The sequence below is a fragment of the Phyllobates terribilis genome, unplaced genomic scaffold (genome assembly GCF_046119375.1).
Source record: "Phyllobates terribilis strain yellow unplaced genomic scaffold, ASM4611937v1 Scaffold_21__1_contigs__length_20361869, whole genome shotgun sequence".
NCBI classification, from domain to species: Eukaryota; Metazoa; Chordata; class Amphibia; order Anura; family Dendrobatidae; genus Phyllobates; species Phyllobates terribilis.
The window spans coordinates 6,577,696-6,600,697 of NW_027362781.1; positions in this window are offsets into that span (position 1 = coordinate 6,577,696).

Below are 23,002 nucleotides of genomic sequence, written 5' to 3' on the forward strand. Positions count from 1 at the left end.
GAGAACAATGGAAGAGTTTCGAAGCATTTTTAAAAGTCAGCGGAATTCCGAGAACAATAGGAGAGTTGTGAAGCAATTTTAAGCGTCAGCGGAATTCCGAGAACAATGGAGGAGTTCCGAAGCATTTTTAAACGTCAGCGGAATTCCGAGAACAATGGAAGAGTTCTGAAGCATTTTTGAAAGTCAGCGGAATTCTGAGAACAATAGAAGAGTTGTGAAGCATTTTTAAGCGTCAGCGGAATTCCGAGAACAATGGAAGAATTCCGAAGCATTTTTAAACTTCAAAACTTCAGCGGAATTCCGAGAACAATGGAAGAGTTCCGAAGCATTTTTAAAAGTCAGCGGAATTCCGAGAACAATGGAAGGGTACCAAAGCATGTTTAAACTTCAGTGGAATTCTGAGAACAATGTAAGCGTTCCAAAGCATTTTTAAATTTCACCGGAATTCCGAGAACAATGGAAGAGTTCCGATGCATTTTTAAACGTCAGCGGAATTCCGAGAACAATGGAAGAGTTCCGAAGCATTTTTAAACGTCAGCGGAATTCCATGAACAATGGAAGAGTTCTGAAGGCTTTTTAAATGTCAGCGGAATTCCGAGAACACTAGAAGATTTCTGAAGCATTTTTAAATGTCAGCGGAATTCTGAGAACAATGGAAGCGTTCCGAAGCATTTTTAAACTTCAGCGGAATTTGGAGAACAATGGAAGAGTTCCGAAGCATTTTTAAAAGTCAGCGGAATTCCGAGAACAATGGAAGAGTTGTGAAGCATTTTTAAACGTCAGCGGAATTCCGAGAACAATGGAAGAGTTCCGAAGCAATTTTAAACGTCAGCGGAATTGCGAGAAGAATGGAAGAGTTCGGAAGCATTTTTAAACATCAGCGGAATGCCGAGAACAATGGAAGAGTTCTGAAGCCTTTTTAAATGTCAGCCGAATTCCGAGAACAATGGAAGAGTTCCGAAGCATTTTTAAACTTCAGCAAAATTCCGAGAACAATGGAAGAGTTCCGAAGCATTCTTAAACTTCAGCGGAATTCCGAGAACAATGGAAGAGTTCCGAAGCATTTTTAAATATCAGCGGAATTCTGAGAACAATAGAAGAGTTGTGAAGCATTTTTAAGCGTCAGCGGAATTCCGAGAACAATGGAAGAGTTCCGAAGCAATTTTAAACGTCAGCGGAATTGCGAGAAGAATGGAAGAGTTCGGAAGCATTTTTAAACATCAGTGGAATGCCGAGAACAATGGAAGAGTTCCGAAGCATTTTTATATGTCAGCGGAATTCCGAGAACAATGGAAGAGTCCGAAGCATTTTTAAACTTCAGCAGAATTCCGAGAACAATGGAAGAGTTCCGAAGCATTCTTAAACTTCAGTGGAATTCCGAGAACAATGGAAGAGTTCCGAAGCATTTTTAAATATCAGCGGAATTCCGAGAACAATAGAAGAGTTGTGAAGCATTTTTAAGCGTCAGCGGAATTCCGAGAACAATGGAAGAGTTCCGAAGCATTTTTAAACTTCAGCAGAATTCTGAGAACAATGGAAGAGTTCCGAAGCATTCTTAAACTTCAGCAGAATTCCGAGAACAATGTAAGAGTTTTGAAGCAATTTTAAGCGTCAGCAGAATTCCGAGAACAATGGAAGAGTTCCGAAGCATTTTTAAACGTCAACGGAATTCCGAGAACAATGGGAGAGTTCTGAAGCATTTTTAAAAGTCAGCGGAATTCTGAGAACAATAGAAGAGTTGTGAAGCATTTTTAAGCGTCAGCGGATTTCCGAGAACAATGGAAGAATTCCGAAGCATTTTTAAACTTCAAAACTTCAGCAGAATTCCGAGAACAATGGAAGAGTTCCGAAGCATTCTTAAACTTCAGCGGAATTCCGAGAACAATGGAAGAGTTTCGAAGCATTTTTAAAAGTCAGCGGAATTCCGAGAACAATGGAAGAGTTCCGAAGCATTTTTAAACTTCAGCAGACTTCCGAGAACAATGGAAGAGTTCCGAAGCATTCTTAAACTTCCGCGGAATTCCGAGAACAATGGAAGAGTTCCGAAGCATTTTTAAAAGTCAGCGGAATTCCGAGAACAATAGAAGAGTTGTGAAGCATTTTTAAGCGTCAGCGGAATTCCGAGAACAATGGAAGAGTTCCGAAGCATTTTTAAACTTCAGCAGAATTCCGAGAACAATGGAAGAGTTCCGAAGCATTCTTAAACTTCAGCGGAATTCCGAGAACATTGGACGAATTCCGAAGCATTTTTAAAAGTCAGCGGAATTCCGAGAACAATAGAAGAGGTGTGAAGCAATTTTAAGCGTCAGCGGAATTCCGAGAACAATGGAAGAATTCCGAAGCATTTTTAAATGTCAGCGGAATTGCGAGAAGAATGGAAGAGTTCGGAAGCATTTTTAAACATCAGCGGAATGCCGAGAACAATGGAAGAGTTCCGAAGCATTTTTATATGTCAGCGGAATTCCGAGAACAATGGAAGAGTTCAGAAGCATTTTTAAAAGTCAGCCGAATACCGAGAACAATGGAAGAGTTCCGAAGCATTTTTAAACTTCAGCAGAATTCTGAGAACAATGGAAGAGTTCCGAAGCATTCTTAAACTTCAGCGGTATTCCGAGAACAATGGAAGAGTTTCGAAGCATTTTTAAAAGTCAGCGGAATTCCGAGAACAATAGGAGAGTTGTGAAGCAATTTTAAGCGTCAGCGGAATTCCGAGAACAATGGAGGAGTTCCGAAGCATTTTTAAACGTCAGCGGAATTCGGAGAACAATGGAAGAGTTCTGAAGCATTTTTAAAAGTCAGCGGAATTCTGAGAACAATAGAAGAGTTGTGAAGCATTTTTAAGCGTCAGCGGAATTCCGAGAACAATGGAAGAATTCCGAAGCATTTTTAAACTTCAAAACTTCAGCGGAATTCCGAGAACAATGGAAGAGTTCCGAAGCATTTTTAAAAGTCAGCGGAATTCCGAGAACAATGGAAGATTTCCGAAGCATTTTTAAAAGTCAGCAGAATTCCGAGAACAATAGAAGGGTACCAAAGCATGTTTAAACTTCAGTGGAATTCTGAGAACAATGTAAGCGTTCCGAAGCATTTTTAAATTTCACCGGAATTCCGAGAACAATGGAAGAGTTCCGAAGCATTTTTAAACATCAGCGGAATTCTGAGAACAATGGAAGAGTTCCGAAGCATTCTTAAACTTCAGCGGAATTCCGAGAACAATGTAAGAGTTTTGAAGCAATTTTAAGCGTCAGCGGAATTCCGAGAACAATGGAAGAGTTCCGAAGCATTTTTAAGCGTCAGCGGAATTCCGAGAACAATGGAAGAATTCCGAAGCATTCTTAAAGTTCAGCGGAATTCCAAGAACAATGGAAGAGTTCCGAAGCATTTTTAAAAGTCAGCGGAATTCCGAGAACAATGGAAGAGTTCCGAAGCATTTTTAAACTTCAGCAGAATTCCTGGAACAATGGAAGAGTTCCGAAGCATTTTTAAACGTCAGCGGAATTCCGAGAACAATGGAAGAGTTCCGAAGCATTTTTAAACTTCAGCGGAATTTGGAGAACAATCAAAGAGTTCCAAAGCATTGTTAAAAGTCAGCGGAATTCCGAGAACAATGGAAGAGTTGTGAAGCATTTTTAAACGTCAGCGGAATTCCGAGAACAATGGAAGAGTTCTGAAGCATTTTTAAATGTCAGCGGAATTTTGAGAACAATGGAAGAGTTCCGAAGCATTTTTAAATGTCAGCGGAATTCTGAGAACAATGAAAGAGTTCCAAAGCATTTTTAAACTTCAGCGGAATTCCGAGAACAATGGAAGAGTTCTGAAGCCTTTTTAAATGTCAGCGGAATTCCGAGAACAATGGAAGAGTTCCGAAGCATTTTTAAACTTCAGCAGAATTCCGAGAACAATGGAATAGTTGCGAAGCATTCTTAAACTTCAGCGGAATTCCGAGAACAATGGAAGAATTCCGAAGCATTTTTAAATGTCAGCGGAATTCCGAGAACAATGGAAGAGTTCCGAAGCATTCTTAAACTTCCGCGGAATTCCGAGAACAATGGAAGAGTTCCGAAGCATTTTTAAAAGTCAGTGGAATTCCGAGAACAATAGAAGAGTTGTGAAGCATTTTTAAGCGTCAGCAGAATTCCGAGAACAATGGAAGAGTTCCGAAGCATTTTTAAACTTCAGCAGAATTCCGAGAACAGTGGAAGAGTTCCGAAGCATTCTTAAACTTCAGCAGAATTCCGAGAACAATGGAATAGTTGCGAAGCATTCTTAAACTTCAGCGGAATTCCGAGAACAATGGAAGAATTCCGAAGCATTTTTAAATGTCAGCGGAATTCCGAGAACAATAGAAGAGTTGTGAAGCATTTTTAAGCGTCAGCGGAATTCCGAGAACAATGGAAGAGATCCGAAGCATTTTTAAACGTCAGCGGAATTTCGAGAACAATGGAAGAGTTGTGAAGCATTTTTAAACGTCAGCGGAATTCCGAGAACACTAGAAGATTTCCGAAGCATTTTTAAATGTCACCGGAATTCTGAGAACAATGGAAGCGTTCCGAAGCATTTTTAAACTTCAGCGGAATTTGGAGAACAATGGAAGAGTTCCGAAGCATTTTTAAAAGTCAGCGGAATTCCGAGAACAATGGAAGAGTTGTGAAGCATTTTTAAACGTCAGCGGAATTCCGAGAACATTGGAAGAGTTCCGAAGCAATTTTAAACGTCAGCGGAATTACGAGAACAATGGAAGAGTTCTGAACCATTTCTAAATGTCAGCGGAATTCCGAGAACAATGGAAGCGTTCCGAAGCATTTTTAAATGTCAGCGGAATTTTGAGAACAATGGAAGAGTTCCGAAGCATTTTTAAACTTCATCAGAATTCCGAGAACAATGGAAGAGTTCCGAATCATTTTTAAAAGCCAGCGGAATACCGAGAACAATGGAAGAGTTGTGAAGCATTTTTAAACGTCAGCAAAATTCCAGAACAATGGAAGAGTTCAGAAGCATTTTTAAATGTCAGCGGAATTCCAAGAACAATGGAAAATTTCCGAAGCATTTTTAAATGTCAGCAGAATTCCGAGAACAATGGAAGAGTTCCAAAGCATTTTTAAATGTCAGCGGAATTCTGAAAACAATGGAAGAGTTTCGAAACATTTTTAAACTTCAGCAGAATTCCGAGAACAATGGAAGAGTTCCGAAGCATTCTTAAACTTCCGCGGAATTCCGAGAACAATGGAAGAGTTCCGAAGCATTTTTAAAAGTCAGTGGAATTCCGAGAACAATAGAAGAGTTGTGAAGCATTTTTAAGCGTCAGCAGAATTCCGAGAACAATGGAAGAGTTCCGAAGCATTTTTAAACTTCAGCAGAATTCCGAGAACAGTGGAAGAGTTCCGAAGCATTCTTAAACTTCAGCGGAATTCCGAGAACAATGGACGAATTCCGAAGCATTTTTAAAAGTCAGCGGAATTCCGAGAACAATAGAAGAGTTGTGAAGCAATTTTAAGCGTCAGCGGAATCCCGAGAACAATGGAAGAATTCCGAAGCAATTTTAAATGTCAGCGGAATTGCGAGAAGAATGGAAGAGTTCGGAAGCATTTTTAAACATCAGCGGAATGCCGAGAACAATGGAAGAGTTCCGAAGCATTTTTATATGTCAGCGGAATTCCGAGAACAATGGAAGAGTTCAGAAGAATTTTTAAAAGTCAGCTGAATACCGAGAACAATGGAAGAGTTCCGAAGCATTTTTAATCTTCAGCAGAATTCTGAGAACAATGGAAGAGTTCCGAAGCATTCTTAAACTTCAGCGGTATTCCGAGAACAATGGAAGAGTTTCGAAGCATTTTTAAAAGTCAGCGGAATTCCGAGAACAATAGGAGAGTTGTGAAGCAATTTTAAGCGTCAGCGGAATTCCGAGAACAATGGAGGAGTTCCGAAGCATTTTTAAACGTCAGCGGAATTCCGAGAACAATGGAAGAGTTCTGAAGCATTTTTAAAAGTCAGCGGAATTCTGAGAACAATAGAAGAGTTGTGAAGCATTTTTAAGCGTCAGCGGAATTCCGAGAACAATGGAAGAATTCCGAAGCATTTTTAAACTTCAAAACTTCAGCGGAATTCCGAGAACAATGGAAGATTTCCGAAGCATTTTTAAAAGTCAGCAGAATTCCGAGAACAATAGAAGGGTACCAAAGCATGTTTAAACTTCAGTGGAATTCTGAGAACAATGTAAGCGTTCCGAAACATTTTTAAATTTCACCGGAATTCCGAGAACAATGGAAGAGTTCCGAAGCATTTTTAAACGTCAGCGGAATTCCGAGAACAATGGAAGAGTTCCGAAGCATTTTTAAACGTCAGCGGAATTCCGAGAACAATGGAAGAGTTCTGAAGGCTTTTTAAATGTCAGCGGAATTCCGAGAACACTAGAAGATTTCCGAAGCAATTTTAAATGTCAGCGGAATTCTGAGAACAATGGAAGCGTTCCAAAGCATTTTTAAACTTCAGCGGAATTTGGAGAACAATGGAAGAGTTCCGAAGCATTTTTAAAAGTCAGCGGAATTCCGAGAACAATGGAAGAGTTGTGAAGCATTTTTAAACGTCAGCGGAATTCCGAGAACAATGGAAGAGTTCCGAAGCATGTTTAAACTTCAGCAGAATTCTGAGAACAAAGGAAGAGTTCCGAAGCATTCTTAAACTTCAGCGGAATTCCGAGAACAATGTAAGAGTTTTGAAGCAATTTTAAGCGTCAGCAGAATTCCGAGAACAATGGAAGAGTTCCGAAGCATTTTTAAACGTCAACGGAATTCCGAGAACAATGGGAGAGTTCTGAAGCATTTTTAAAAGTCAGCGGAATTCTGAGAACAATAGAAGAGTTGTGAAGCATTTTTAAGCGTCAGCGGAATTCCGAGAACAATGGAAGAATTCTGAAGCATTTTTAAACTTCAAAACTTCAGCAGAATTCCGAGAACAATGGAAGAGTTCCGAAGCATTCTTAAACTTCAGCGGAATTCCGAGAACAATGGAAGAGTTTCGAAGCATTTTTAAAAGTCAGCGGAATTCCGAGAACAATGGAAGAGTTCAGAAGCATTTTTAAACTTCAGCAGACTTCCGAGAACAATGGAAGAGTTCCGAAGCATTCTTAAACTTCCGCGGAATTCCGAGAACAATGGAAGAGTTCCGAAGCATTTTTAAAAGTCAGCGGAATTCCGAGAACAATAGAAGAGTTGTGAAGCATTTTTAAGCGTCAGCGGAATTCCGAGAACAATGGAAGAGTTCCGAGGCATTTTTAAACTTCAGCAGAATTCCGAGAACAATGGAAGAGTTCCGAAGCATTCTTAAACTTCAGCGGAATTCCGAGAACAATGGACGAATTCCGAAGCATTTTTAAAAGTCAGCGGAATTCCGAGAACAATAGAAGAGGTGTGAAGCAATTTTAAGCGTCAGCGGAATTCCGAGAACAATGGAAGAATTCCGAAGCATTTTTAAATGTCAGCGGAATTGCGAGAAGAATGGAAGAGTTCGGAAGCATTTTTAAACATCAGCGGAATGCCGAGAACAATGGAAGAGTTCCGAAGCATTTTTATATGTCAGCGGAATTCCGAGAACAATGGAAGAGTTCAGAAGCATTTTTAAAAGTCAGCCGAATACCGAGAACAATGGAAGAGTTCCGAAGCATTTTTAAACTTCAGCAGAATTCTGAGAACAATGGAAGAGTTCCGAAACATTCTTAAACTTCAGCGGTATTCCAAGAACAATGGAAGAGTTTCGAAGCATTTTTAAAAGTCAGCGGAATTCCGAGAACAATAGGAGAGTTGTGAAGCAATTTTAAGCGTCAGCGGAATTCCGAGAACAATGGAGGAGTTCCGAAGCATTTTTAAACGTCAGCGGAATTCGGAGAACAATGGAAGAGTTCTGAAGCATTTTTAAAAGTCAGCGGAATTCTGAGAACAATAGAAGAGTTGTGAAGCATTTTTAAGCGTCAGCGGAATTCCGAGAACAATGGAAGAATTCCGAAGCATTTTTAAACTTCAAAACTTCAGCGGAATTCCGAGAACAATGGAAGAGTTCCGAAGCATTTTTAAAAGTCAGCGGAATTCCGAGAACAATGGAAGATTTCCGAAGCATTTTTAACAGTCAGCAGAATTCCGAGAACAATAGAAGGGTACCAAAGCATGTTTAAACTTCAGTGGAATTCTGAGAACAATGTAAGCGTTCCGAAGCATTTTTAAATTTCACCGGAATTCCGAGAACAATGGAAGAGTTCCGAAGCATTTTTAAACGTCAGCGGAATTCCGAGAACAATGGAAGAATTCCGAAGCATTTTTAAACGTCAGCGGAATTCCGAGAACAATAGAAGAGTTGTGAAGCATTTTTAAGCGTCAGCGGAATTCCGAGAACAATGGAAGAGATCCGAAGCATTTTTAAACGTCAGCGGAATTTCGAGAACAATGGAAGAGTTGTGAAGCATTTTTAAACGTCAGCGGAATTCCGAGAACAATGGAAGAGTTCCGAAGCATTTTTAAACGTTAGCGGAATTCCGAGAACAATGGAAGAGTTGTGAAGCATTTTTAAGCGTCAGCGGAATTCCGAGAACAATGGAAGAGATCCGAAGCATTTTTAAACGTCAGCGGAATTTCGAGAACAATGGAAGAGTTGTGAAGCATTTTTAAACGTCAGCGGAATTCCGAGAACAATGGAAGAGTTCCGAAGCATTTTTAAACGTTAGCGGAATTCCGAGAACAATGGAAGAGTTCTGAAGCCTTTTTAAATGTCAGCGGAATTCCGAGAACAATGGAAGAGTTCCGAAGCATTTTTAAATGTCAGCGGAATTCTGAGAACATTGGAAGAGTTCCGAAGCATTTTTAAACTTCAGCAGAATTCCGAGAACAATGGAAGAGTTCCGAAGCATTTTTAAATGTCAGCGAAATTCTGAGAACAATGGAAGAGTTCCGAAGCATTTTTAAACTTCAGCAGCATTCCGAGAACAATGGAAGAGTTCCGAAGCATACTTAAACTTCAGCGGAATTCCGAGAACAATGGAAGAGTTCTGAAGCATTTTTAAAAGTCAGCGGAATACCGAGAACAATGGAAGAGTTGTGAAGCATTTTTAAACGTCAGCGGAATTCCAGAACAATGGAAGAGTTCCGAAGCATTTTTAAACGTCAGCGGAATTCCGAGAACCATGGAAGAGTTCTGAACCATTTCTAAATGTCAGCGGAATTCCGAGAACAATGGAAGCGTTCCGAAGCATTTTTAAATGTCAGCGGAATTTTGAGAACAATGGAAGAGTTCCGAAGCATTTTTAAACTTCATCAGAATTCCGAGAACAATGGAAGAGTCCCGAATCATTTTTAAAAGCCAGCGGAATACCGAGAACAATGAAAGAGTTGTGAAGCATTTTTAAACGTCAGCAAAATTCCAGAACAATGGAAGAGTTCAGAAGCATTTTTAAATGTCAGCGGAATTCCAAGAACAATGGAAAAGTTCCGAAGCATTTTTAAATGTCAGCAGAATTCCGAGAACAATGGAAGAGTTCCAAAGCATTTTTAAATGTCAGCGGAATTCTGAAAACAATGGAAGAGTTCCGAAGCATTTTTAAACTTCAGCCGAATTCCGAGAACAATGGAAGAGTTCCGAAGCATTCTTAAAGTTCAGCGGAATTCCAAGAACAATGGAAGAGTTCCGAAGCATTTTTAAAAGTCAGCGGAATTCCGAGAACAATGGAAGAGTTCCGAAGCATTTTTAAACTTCAGCAGAATTCCTGGAACAATGGAAGAGTTCCGAAGCATTTTTAAACGTCAGCGGAATTCCGAGAACAATGGAAGAGTTCCGAAGCATTTTTAAACTTCAGCGGAATTTGGAGAACAATCAAAGAGTTCCAAAGCATTGTTAAAAGTCAGCGGAATTCCGAGAACAATGGAAGAGTTGTGAAGCATTTTTAAACGTCAGCGGAATTCCGAGAACAATGGAAGAGTTCTGAAGCATTTTTAAATGTCAGCGGAATTTTGAGAACAATGGAAGAGTTCCGAAGCATTTTTAAATGTCAGCGGAATTCTGAGAACAATGAAAGAGTTCCAAAGCATTTTTAAACTTCAGCGGAATTCCGAGAACAATGGAAGAGTTCTGAAGCCTTTTTAAATGTCAGCGGAATTCCGAGAACAATGGAAGAGTTCCGAAGCATTTTTAAACTTCAGCAGAATTCCGAGAACAATGGAATAGTTGCGAAGCATTCTTAAACTTCAGCGGAATTCCGAGAACAATGGAAGAATTCCGAAGCATTTTTAAATGTCAGCGGAATTCCGAGAACAATGGAAGAGTTCCGAAGCATTCTTAAACTTCCGCGGAATTCCGAGAACAATGGAAGAGTTCCGAAGCATTTTTAAAAGTCAGTGGAATTCCGAGAACAATAGAAGAGTTGTGAAGCATTTTTAAGCGTCAGCAGAATTCCGAGAACAATGGAAGAGTTCCGAAGCATTTTTAAACTTCAGCAGAATTCCGAGAACAGTGGAAGAGTTCCGAAGCATTCTTAAACTTCAGCAGAATTCCGAGAACAATGGAATAGTTGCGAAGCATTCTTAAACTTCAGCGGAATTCCGAGAACAATGGAAGAATTCCGAAGCATTTTTAAATGTCAGCGGAATTCCGAGAACAATAGAAGAGTTGTGAAGCATTTTTAAGCGTCAGCGGAATTCCGAGAACAATGGAAGAGATCCGAAGCATTTTTAAACGTCAGCGGAATTTCGAGAACAATGGAAGAGTTGTGAAGCATTTTTAAACGTCAGCGGAATTCCGAGAACACTAGAAGATTTCCGAAGCATTTTTAAATGTCACCGGAATTCTGAGAACAATGGAAGCGTTCCGAAGCATTTTTAAACTTCAGCGGAATTTGGAGAACAATGGAAGAGTTCCGAAGCATTTTTAAAAGTCAGCGGAATTCCGAGAACAATGGAAGAGTTGTGAAGCATTTTTAAACGTCAGCGGAATTCCGAGAACATTGGAAGAGTTCCGAAGCAATTTTAAACGTCAGCGGAATTACGAGAACAATGGAAGAGTTCTGAACCATTTCTAAATGTCAGCGGAATTCCGAGAACAATGGAAGCGTTCCGAAGCATTTTTAAATGTCAGCGGAATTTTGAGAACAATGGAAGAGTTCCGAAGCATTTTTAAACTTCATCAGAATTCCGAGAACAATGGAAGAGTTCCGAATCATTTTTAAAAGCCAGCGGAATACCGAGAACAATGGAAGAGTTGTGAAGCATTTTTAAACGTCAGCAAAATTCCAGAACAATGGAAGAGTTCAGAAGCATTTTTAAATGTCAGCGGAATTCCAAGAACAATGGAAAATTTCCGAAGCATTTTTAAATGTCAGCAGAATTCCGAGAACAATGGAAGAGTTCCAAAGCATTTTTAAATGTCAGCGGAATTCTGAAAACAATGGAAGAGTTTCGAAACATTTTTAAACTTCAGCAGAATTCCGAGAACAATGGAAGAGTTCCGAAGCATTCTTAAACTTCCGCGGAATTCCGAGAACAATGGAAGAGTTCCGAAGCATTTTTAAAAGTCAGTGGAATTCCGAGAACAATAGAAGAGTTGTGAAGCATTTTTAAGCGTCAGCAGAATTCCGAGAACAATGGAAGAGTTCCGAAGCATTTTTAAACTTCAGCAGAATTCCGAGAACAGTGGAAGAGTTCCGAAGCATTCTTAAACTTCAGCGGAATTCCGAGAACAATGGACGAATTCCGAAGCATTTTTAAAAGTCAGCGGAATTCCGAGAACAATAGAAGAGTTGTGAAGCAATTTTAAGCGTCAGCGGAATCCCGAGAACAATGGAAGAATTCCGAAGCAATTTTAAATGTCAGCGGAATTGCGAGAAGAATGGAAGAGTTCGGAAGCATTTTTAAACATCAGCGGAATGCCGAGAACAATGGAAGAGTTCCGAAGCATTTTTATATGTCAGCGGAATTCCGAGAACAATGGAAGAGTTCAGAAGAATTTTTAAAAGTCAGCTGAATACCGAGAACAATGGAAGAGTTCCGAAGCATTTTTAATCTTCAGCAGAATTCTGAGAACAATGGAAGAGTTCCGAAGCATTCTTAAACTTCAGCGGTATTCCGAGAACAATGGAAGAGTTTCGAAGCATTTTTAAAAGTCAGCGGAATTCCGAGAACAATAGGAGAGTTGTGAAGCAATTTTAAGCGTCAGCGGAATTCCGAGAACAATGGAGGAGTTCCGAAGCATTTTTAAACGTCAGCGGAATTCCGAGAACAATGGAAGAGTTCTGAAGCATTTTTAAAAGTCAGCGGAATTCTGAGAACAATAGAAGAGTTGTGAAGCATTTTTAAGCGTCAGCGGAATTCCGAGAACAATGGAAGAATTCCGAAGCATTTTTAAACTTCAAAACTTCAGCGGAATTCCGAGAACAATGGAAGATTTCCGAAGCATTTTTAAAAGTCAGCAGAATTCCGAGAACAATAGAAGGGTACCAAAGCATGTTTAAACTTCAGTGGAATTCTGAGAACAATGTAAGCGTTCCGAAACATTTTTAAATTTCACCGGAATTCCGAGAACAATGGAAGAGTTCCGAAGCATTTTTAAACGTCAGCGGAATTCCGAGAACAATGGAAGAGTTCCGAAGCATTTTTAAACGTCAGCGGAATTCCGAGAACAATGGAAGAGTTCTGAAGGCTTTTTAAATGTCAGCGGAATTCCGAGAACACTAGAAGATTTCCGAAGCAATTTTAAATGTCAGCGGAATTCTGAGAACAATGGAAGCGTTCCAAAGCATTTTTAAACTTCAGCGGAATTTGGAGAACAATGGAAGAGTTCCGAAGCATTTTTAAAAGTCAGCTCAATTCCGAGAACAATGGAAGAGTTGTGAAGCATTTTTAAACGTCAGCGGAATTCCGAGAACAATGGAAGAGTTCCGAAGCATGTTTAAACTTCAGCAGAATTCTGAGAACAAAGGAAGAGTTCCGAAGCATTCTTAAACTTCAGCGGAATTCCGAGAACAATGTAAGAGTTTTGAAGCAATTTTAAGCGTCAGCAGAATTCCGAGAACAATGGAAGAGTTCCGAAGCATTTTTAAACGTCAACGGAATTCCGAGAACAATGGGAGAGTTCTGAAGCATTTTTAAAAGTCAGCGGAATTCTGAGAACAATAGAAGAGTTGTGAAGCATTTTTAAGCGTCAGCGGAATTCCGAGAACAATGGAAGAATTCTGAAGCATTTTTAAACTTCAAAACTTCAGCAGAATTCCGAGAACAATGGAAGAGTTCCGAAGCATTCTTAAACTTCAGCGGAATTCCGAGAACAATGGAAGAGTTTCGAAGCATTTTTAAAAGTCAGCGGAATTCCGAGAACAATGGAAGAGTTCAGAAGCATTTTTAAACTTCAGCAGACTTCCGAGAACAATGGAAGAGTTCCGAAGCATTCTTAAACTTCCGCGGAATTCCGAGAACAATGGAAGAGTTCCGAAGCATTTTTAAAAGTCAGCGGAATTCCGAGAACAATAGAAGAGTTGTGAAGCATTTTTAAGCGTCAGCGGAATTCCGAGAACAATGGAAGAGTTCCGAGGCATTTTTAAACTTCAGCAGAATTCCGAGAACAATGGAAGAGTTCCGAAGCATTCTTAAACTTCAGCGGAATTCCGAGAACAATGGACGAATTCCGAAGCATTTTTAAAAGTCAGCGGAATTCCGAGAACAATAGAAGAGGTGTGAAGCAATTTTAAGCGTCAGCGGAATTCCGAGAACAATGGAAGAATTCCGAAGCATTTTTAAATGTCAGCGGAATTGCGAGAAGAATGGAAGAGTTCGGAAGCATTTTTAAACATCAGCGGAATGCCGAGAACAATGGAAGAGTTCCGAAGCATTTTTATATGTCAGCGGAATTCCGAGAACAATGGAAGAGTTCAGAAGCATTTTTAAAAGTCAGCCGAATACCGAGAACAATGGAAGAGTTCCGAAGCATTTTTAAACTTCAGCAGAATTCTGAGAACAATGGAAGAGTTCCGAAACATTCTTAAACTTCAGCGGTATTCCAAGAACAATGGAAGAGTTTCGAAGCATTTTTAAAAGTCAGCGGAATTCCGAGAACAATAGGAGAGTTGTGAAGCAATTTTAAGCGTCAGCGGAATTCCGAGAACAATGGAGGAGTTCCGAAGCATTTTTAAACGTCAGCGGAATTCGGAGAACAATGGAAGAGTTCTGAAGCATTTTTAAAAGTCAGCGGAATTCTGAGAACAATAGAAGAGTTGTGAAGCATTTTTAAGCGTCAGCGGAATTCCGAGAACAATGGAAGAATTCCGAAGCATTTTTAAACTTCAAAACTTCAGCGGAATTCCGAGAACAATGGAAGAGTTCCGAAGCATTTTTAAAAGTCAGCGGAATTCCGAGAACAATGGAAGATTTCCGAAGCATTTTTAACAGTCAGCAGAATTCCGAGAACAATAGAAGGGTACCAAAGCATGTTTAAACTTCAGTGGAATTCTGAGAACAATGTAAGCGTTCCGAAGCATTTTTAAATTTCACCGGAATTCCGAGAACAATGGAAGAGTTCCGAAGCATTTTTAAACGTCAGCGGAATTCCGAGAACAATGGAAGAATTCCGAAGCATTTTTAAACGTCAGCGGAATTCCGAGAACAATAGAAGAGTTGTGAAGCATTTTTAAGCGTCAGCGGAATTCCGAGAACAATGGAAGAGATCCGAAGCATTTTTAAACGTCAGCGGAATTTCGAGAACAATGGAAGAGTTGTGAAGCATTTTTAAACGTCAGCGGAATTCCGAGAACAATGGAAGAGTTCCGAAGCATTTTTAAACGTTAGCGGAATTCCGAGAACAATGGAAGAGTTGTGAAGCATTTTTAAGCGTCAGCGGAATTCCGAGAACAATGGAAGAGATCCGAAGCATTTTTAAACGTCAGCGGAATTTCGAGAACAATGGAAGAGTTGTGAAGCATTTTTAAACGTCAGCGGAATTCCGAGAACAATGGAAGAGTTCCGAAGCATTTTTAAACGTTAGCGGAATTCCGAGAACAATGGAAGAGTTCTGAAGCCTTTTTAAATGTCAGCGGAATTCCGAGAACAATGGAAGAGTTCCGAAGCATTTTTAAATGTCAGCAGAATTCTGAGAACATTGGAAGAGTTCCGAAGCATTTTTAAACTTCAGCAGAATTCCGAGAACAATGGAAGAGTTCCGAAGCATTTTTAAATGTCAGCGAAATTCTGAGAACAATGGAAGAGTTCCGAAGCATTTTTAAACTTCAGCAGCATTCCGAGAACAATGGAAGAGTTCCGAAGCATACTTAAACTTCAGCGGAATTCCGAGAACAATGGAAGAGTTCTGAAGCATTTTTAAAAGTCAGCGGAATACCGAGAACAATGGAAGAGTTGTGAAGCATTTTTAAACGTCAGCGGAATTCCAGAACAATGGAAGAGTTCCGAAGCATTTTTAAACGTCAGCGGAATTCCGAGAACCATGGAAGAGTTCTGAACCATTTCTAAATGTCAGCGGAATTCCGAGAACAATGGAAGCGTTCCGAAGCATTTTTAAATGTCAGCGGAATTTTGAGAACAATGGAAGAGTTCCGAAGCATTTTTAAACTTCATCAGAATTCCGAGAACAATGGAAGAGTCCCGAATCATTTTTAAAAGCCAGCGGAATACCGAGAACAATGAAAGAGTTGTGAAGCATTTTTAAACGTCAGCAAAATTCCAGAACAATGGAAGAGTTCAGAAGCATTTTTAAATGTCAGCGGAATTCCAAGAACAATGGAAAAGTTCCGAAGCATTTTTAAATGTCAGCAGAATTCCGAGAACAATGGAAGAGTTCCAAAGCATTTTTAAATGTCAGCGGAATTCTGAAAACAATGGAAGAGTTCCGAAGCATTTTTAAACTTCAGCCGAATTCCGAGAACAATGGAAGAGTTCCGAAGCATTCTTAAACTTCTGCGGAATTCCGAGAACAATGGAAGAGTTCCGAAGCATTTTTAAACGTCAGCGGAATTCCGAGAACAATGGAAGAGATCCGAAGCATTTTTAAACGTCAGCGGAATTCCGAGAACAATGGAAGAGTTCTGAAGGCTTTTTAAATGTCAGCGGAATTCCGAGAACACTAGAAGATTTCCAAAGCATTTTTAAATGTCAGCGGAATTCTGAGAACAATGGAAGCGTTCCGAAGCATTTTTAAAAGTCAGCGGAAATCCGAGAACAATGGAAGAGTTGTGAAGCATTTTTAAACGTCAGCGGAATTCCGAGAACAATGGAAGAGTTCCGAAGCAATTTTAAACGTCAGCGGAATTGCGAGAAGAATGGAAGAGTTCGGAAGCATTTTTAAACATCAGCGGAATGCCGAGAACAATGGAAGAGTTCCGAAGCATTTTTATATGTCAGCGGAATTCCGAGAACAATGGAAGAGTCCGAAGCATTTTTAAACTTCAGCAGAATTCCGAGAACAATGGAAGAGTTCCGAAGCATTCTTAAACTTCAGTGGAATTCCGAGAACAATGGAAGAGTTCCGAAGCATTTTTAAATATCAGCGGAATTCCGAGAACAATAGAAGAGTTGTGAAGCATTTTTAAGCGTCAGCGGAATTCCGAGAACAATGGAAGAGTTCCGAAGCATTTTTAAACTTCAGCAGAATTCTGAGAACAATGGAAGAGTTTCGAAGCATTTTTAAACTTCAAAACTTCAGCAGAATTGCGAGAAGAATGGAAGAGTTCGGAAGCATTTTTAAACATCAGCGGAATGCCGAGAACAATGGAAGAGTTCCGAAGCATTTTTATATGTCAGCAGAATTCCGAGAACAATGGAAGAGTCCGAAGCATTTTTAAACTTCAGCAGAATTCCGAGAACAATGGAAGAGTTCCGAAGCATTCTTAAACTTCAGTGGAATTCCGAGAACAATGGAAGAGTTCCGAAGCATTTTTAAATATCAGCGGAATTCCGAGAACAATAGAAGAGTTGTGAAGCATTTTTAAACGTCAGCGGAATTCCGAGAACAATGGAAGAGTTCCGAAGCATTTTTAAACTTCAGCAGAATTCTGAGAACAATGGAAGAGTTCCGAAGCATTCTTAAACTTCAGCGGAATTCCGAGAACAATGTAAGAGTTTTGAAGCAATTTTAAGCGTCAGCAGAATTCCGAGAACAATGGAAGAGTTCCGAAGCATTTTTAAACGTCAACGGAATTCCGAGAACAATGGGAGAGTTCTGAAGCATTTTTAAAAGTCAGCGTAATTCTGAGAACAATAGAAGAGTTGTGAAGCATTTTTAAGCGTCAGCGGAATTCCGAGAACAATGGAAGAATTCCGAAGCATTTTTAAACTTCAAAACTTCAGCAGAATTCCGAGAACAATGGAAGAGTTCCGAAGCATTCTTAAACTTCCGCGGAATTCCGAGAACAATGGAAGAGTTCCGAAGCATTTTTAAAAGTCAGCGGAATTCCGAGAACAATGGAAGAATTCCGAAGCATTTTTAAATGTCAGCGGAATTGCGAGAAGAATGGAAGAGTTCGGAAGCATTTTTATATGTCAGCGGAATTCCGAGAACAATGGAAGAGTTCAGAAGCATTTTTAAAAGTCAGCCGAATACCGAGAACAATGGAAGAGTTCCGAAGCATTTTTAAACTTCAGCAGAATTCTGAGAACAATGGAAGAGTTCCGAAGCATTCTTATACTTCAGCGGTATTCCGAGAACAATGGAAGAGTTTCGAAGCATTTTTAAAAGTCAGCGGAATTCCGAGAACAATAGGAGAGTTGTGAAGCAATTTTAAGCGTCAGCGGAATTCCGAGAACAATGGAGGAGTTCCGAAGCATTTTTAAACGTCAGCGGAATTCGGAGAACAATGGAAGAGTTCTGAAGCATTTTTAAAAGTCAGCGGAATTCTGAGAACAATAGAAGAGTTGTGAAGCATTTTTAAGCGTCAGCGGAATTCCGAGAACAATGGAAGAATTCCGAAGCATTTTTAAACTTCAAAACTTCAGCGGAATTCCGAGAACAATGGAAGAGTTCCGAAGCATTTTTAAAAGTCAGCGGAATTCCGAGAACAATGGAAGATTTCCGAAGCATTTTTAAAAGTCAGCAGAATTCCGAGAACAATAGAAGGGTACCAAAGCATGTTTAAACTTCAGTGGAATTCTGAGAACAATGTAAGCGTTCCGAAGCATTTTTAAATTTCACCGGAATTCCGAGAACAATGGAAGAGTTCCGAAGCATTTTTAAACGTCAGCGGAATTCCGAGAACAATGGAAGAGTTCCGAAGCATTTTTAAACGTCAGCGGAATTCCGAGAACAATGGAAGAGTTCTGAAGGCTTTTTAAATGTCAGCAGAATTCCGAGAACACTAGAAGATTTCCGAAGCAATTTTAAATGTCAGCGGAATTCTGAGAACAATGGAAGCGTTCCAAAGCATTTTTAAACTTCAGCGGAATTTGGAGAACAATGGAAGAGTTCCGAAGCATTTTTAAAAGTCAGCGGAATTCCGAGAACAATGGAAGAGTTGTGAAGCATTTTTAAACGTCAGCGGAATTCCGAGAACAATGGAAGAGTTCCGAAGCATTTTTAAACTTCAGCAGAATTCTGAGAACAATGGAAGAGTTCCGAAGAATTCTTAAACTTCAGCGGAATTCCGAGAACAATGTAAGAGTTTTGAAGCAATTTTAAGCGTCAGCAGAATTCCGAGAACAATGGAAGAGTTCCGAAGCATTTTTAAAAGTCAGCCGAATACCGAGAACAATGGAAGAGTTCCGAAGCATTTTTAAACTTCAGCAGAATTCTGAGAACAATGGAAGAGTTCCGAAGCATTCTTAAACTTCAGCGGTATTCCGAGAACAATGGAAGAGTTTCGAAGCATTTTTAAAAGTCAGCGGAATTCCGAGAACAATAGGAGAGTTGTGAAGCAATTTTAAGCGTCAGCGGAATTCCGAGAACAATGGAGGAGTTCCGAAGCATTTTTAAACGTCAGCAGAATTCGGAGAACAATGGAAGAGTTCTGAAGCATTTTTAAAAGTCAGCGGAATTCTGAGAACAATAGAAGAGTTGTGAAGCATTTTTAAGCGTCAGCGGAATTCCGAGAACAATGGAAGAATTCCGAAGCATTTTTAAACTTCAAAACTTCAGCGGAATTCCGAGAACAATGGAAGAGTTCCGAAGCATTTTTAAAAGTGAGCGGAATTCCGAGAACAATGGAAGATTTCCGAAGCATTTTTAAAAGTCAGCAGAATTCCGAGAACAATAGAAGGGTACCAAAGCATGTTTAAACTTCAGTGGAATTCTGAGAACAATGTAAGCGTTCCGAAACATTTTTAAATTTCACCGGAATTCCGAGAACAATGGAAGAGTTCCGAAGCATTTTTAAACGTCAGCGGAATTCCGAGAACAATGGAAGAGTTCCGAAGCATTTTTAAACGTCAGCGGAATTCCGAGAACAATGGAAGAGTTCTGAAGGCTTTTTAAATGTCAGCGGAATTCCGAGAACACTAGAAGATTTCCGAAGCAATTTTAAATGTCAGCGGAATTCTGAGAACAATGGAAGCGTTCCAAAGCATTTTTAAACTTCAGCGGAATTTGGAGAACAATGGAAGAGTTCCGAAGCATTTTTAAAAGTCAGCGGAATTCCGAGAACAATGGAAGAGTTGTGAAGCATTTTTAAACGTCAGCGGAATTCCGAGAACAATGGAAGAGTTCCGAAGCATGTTTAAACTTCAGCAGAATTCTGAGAACAAAGGAAGAGTTCCGAAGCATTCTTAAACTTCAGCGGAATTCCGAGAACAATGTAAGAGTTTTGAAGCAATTTTAAGCGTCAGCAGAATTCCGAGAACAATGGAAGAGTTCCGAAGCATTTTTAAACGTCAACGGAATTCCGAGAACAATGGGAGAGTTCTGAAGCATTTTTAAAAGTCAGCGGAATTCTGAGAACAATAGAAGAGTTGTGAAGCATTTTTAAGCGTCAGCGGAATTCCGAGAACAATGGAAGAATTCTGAAGCATTTTTAAACTTCAAAACTTCAGCAGAATTCCGAGAACAATGGAAGAGTTCCGAAGCATTCTTAAACTTCAGCGGAATTCCGAGAACAATGGAAGAGTTTCGAAGCATTTTTAAAAGTCAGCGGAATTCCGAGAACAATGGAAGAGTTCCGAAGCATTTTTAAACTTCAGCAGACTTCCGAGAACAATGGAAGAGTTCCGAAGCATTCTTAAACTTCCGCGGAATTCCGAGAACAATGGAAGAGTTCCGAAGCATTTTTAAAAGTCAGCGGAATTCCGAGAACAATAGAAGAGTTGTGAAGCATTTTTAAGCGTCAGCGGAATTCCGAGAACAATGGAAGAGTTCCGAGGCATTTTTAAACTTCAGCAGAATTCCGAGAACAATGGAAGAGTTCCGAAGCATTCTTAAACTTCAGCGGAATTCCGAGAACAATGGACGAATTCCGAAGCATTTTTAAAAGTCAGCGGAATTCCGAGAACAATAGAAGAGGTGTGAAGCAATTTTAAGCGTCAGCGGAATTCCGAGAACAATGGAAGAATTCCGAAGCATTTTTAAATGTCAGCGGAATTGCGAGAAGAATGGAAGAGTTCGGAAGCATTTTTAAACATCAGCGGAATGCCGAGAACAATGGAAGAGTTCCGAAGCATTTTTATATGTCAGCGGAATTCCGAGAACAATGGAAGAGTTCAGAAGCATTTTTAAAAGTCAGCCGAATACCGAGAACAATGGAAGAGTTCCGAAGCATTTTTAAACTTCAGCAGAATTCTGAGAACAATGGAAGAGTTCCGAAGCATTCTTAAACTTCAGCGGTATTCCAAGAACAATGGAAGAGTTTCGAAGCATTTTTAAAAGTCAGCGGAATTCCGAGAACAATAGGAGAGTTGTGAAGCAATTTTAAGCGTCAGCGGAATTCAGAGAACAATGGAGGAGTTCCGAAGCATTTTTAAACGTCAGCGGAATTCGGAGAACAATGGAAGAGTTCTGAAGCATTTTTAAAAGTCAGCGGAATTCTGAGAACAATAGAAGAGTTGTGAAGCATTTTTAAGCGTCAGCGGAATTCCGAGAACAATGGAAGAATTCCGAAGCATTTTTAAACTTCAAAACTTCAGCGGAATTCCGAGAACAATGGAAGAGTTCCGAAGCATTTTTAAAAGTCAGCGGAATTCCGAGAACAATGGAAGATTTCCGAAGCATTTTTAACAGTCAGCAGAATTCCGAGAACAATAGAAGGGTACCAAAGCATGTTTAAACTTCAGTGGAATTCTGAGAACAATGTAAGCGTTCCGAAGCATTTTTAAATTTCACCGGAATTCCGAGAACAATGGAAGAGTTCCGAAGCATTTTTAAACGTCAGCGGAATTCCGAGAACAATGGAAGAATTCCGAAGCATTTTTAAAAGTCAGCGGAATTCTGAGAACAATAGAAGAGTTGTGAAGCATTTTTAAGCGTCAGCGGAATTCCGAGAACAATGGAAGAATTCCGAAGCATTTTTAAACTTCAAAACTTCAGCAGAATTCCGAGAACAATGGAAGAGTTCCGAAGCATTCTTAAACTTCCGCGGAATTCCGAGAACAATGGAAGAGTTCCGAAGCATTTTTAAAAGTCAGCGGAATTCCGAGAACAATAGAAGAGTTGTGAAGCATTTTTAAGCGTCAGCGGAATTCCGAGAACAATGGAAGAGTTCCGAAGCATTTTTAAACTTCAGCAGAATTCCGAGAACAATGGAAGAGTTCCGAAGCATTCTTAAACTTCAGCGGAATTCCGAGAACATTGGACGAATTCCGAAGCATTTTTAAAAGTCAGCGGAATTCCGAGAACAATAGAAGAGGTGTGAAGCAATTTTAAGCGTCAGCGGAATTCCGAGAACAATGGAAGAATTCCGAAGCATTTTTAAATGTCAGCGGAATTGCGAGAAGAATGGAAGAGTTCGGAAGCATTTTTAAACATCAGCGGAATGCCGAGAACAATGGAAGAGTTCCGAAGCATTTTTATATGTCAGCGGAATTCCGAGAACAATGGAAGAGTTCAGAAGCATTTTTAAAAGTCAGCCGAATACCGAGAACAATGGAAGAGTTCCGAAGCATTTTTAAACTTCAGCAGAATTCTGAGAACAATGGAAGAGTTCCGAAGCATTCTTATACTTCAGCGGTATTCCGAGAACAATGGAAGAGTTTCGAAGCATTTTTAAAAGTCAGCGGAATTCCGAGAACAATAGGAGAGTTGTGAAGCAATTTTAAGCGTCAGCGGAATTCCGAGAACAATGGAGGAGTTCCGAAGCATTTTTAAACGTCAGCGGAATTCGGAGAACAATGGAAGAGTTCTGAAGCATTTTTAAAAGTCAGCGGAATTCTGAGAACAATAGAAGAGTTGTGAAGCATTTTTAAGCGTCAGCGGAATTCCGAGAACAATGGAAGAATTCCGAAGCATTTTTAAACTTCAAAACTTCAGCGGAATTCCGAGAACAATGGAAGAGTTCCGAAGCATTTTTAAAAGTCAGCGGAATTCCGAGAACAATGGAAGATTTCCGAAGCATTTTTAAAAGTCAGCAGAATTCCGAGAACAATAGAAGGGTACCAAAGCATGTTTAAACTTCAGTGGAATTCTGAGAACAATGTAAGCGTTCCGAAGCATTTTTAAATTTCACCGGAATTCCGAGAACAATGGAAGAGTTCCGAAGCATTTTTAAACGTCAGCGGAATTCCGAGAACAATGGAAGAGTTCCGAAGCATTTTTAAACGTCAGCGGAATTCCGAGAACAATGGAAGAGTTCTGAAGGCTTTTTAAATGTCAGCGGAATTCCGAGAACACTAGAAGATTTCCGAAGCAATTTTAAATGTCAGCGGAATTCTGAGAACAATGGAAGCGTTCCAAAGCATTTTTAAACTTCAGCGGAATTTGGAGAACAATGGAAGAGTTCCGAAGCATTTTTAAAAGTCAGCGGAATTCCGAGAACAATGGAAGAGTTGTGAAGCATTTTTAAACGTCAGCGGAATTCCGAGAACAATGGAAGAGTTCCGAAGCATTTTTAAACTTCAGC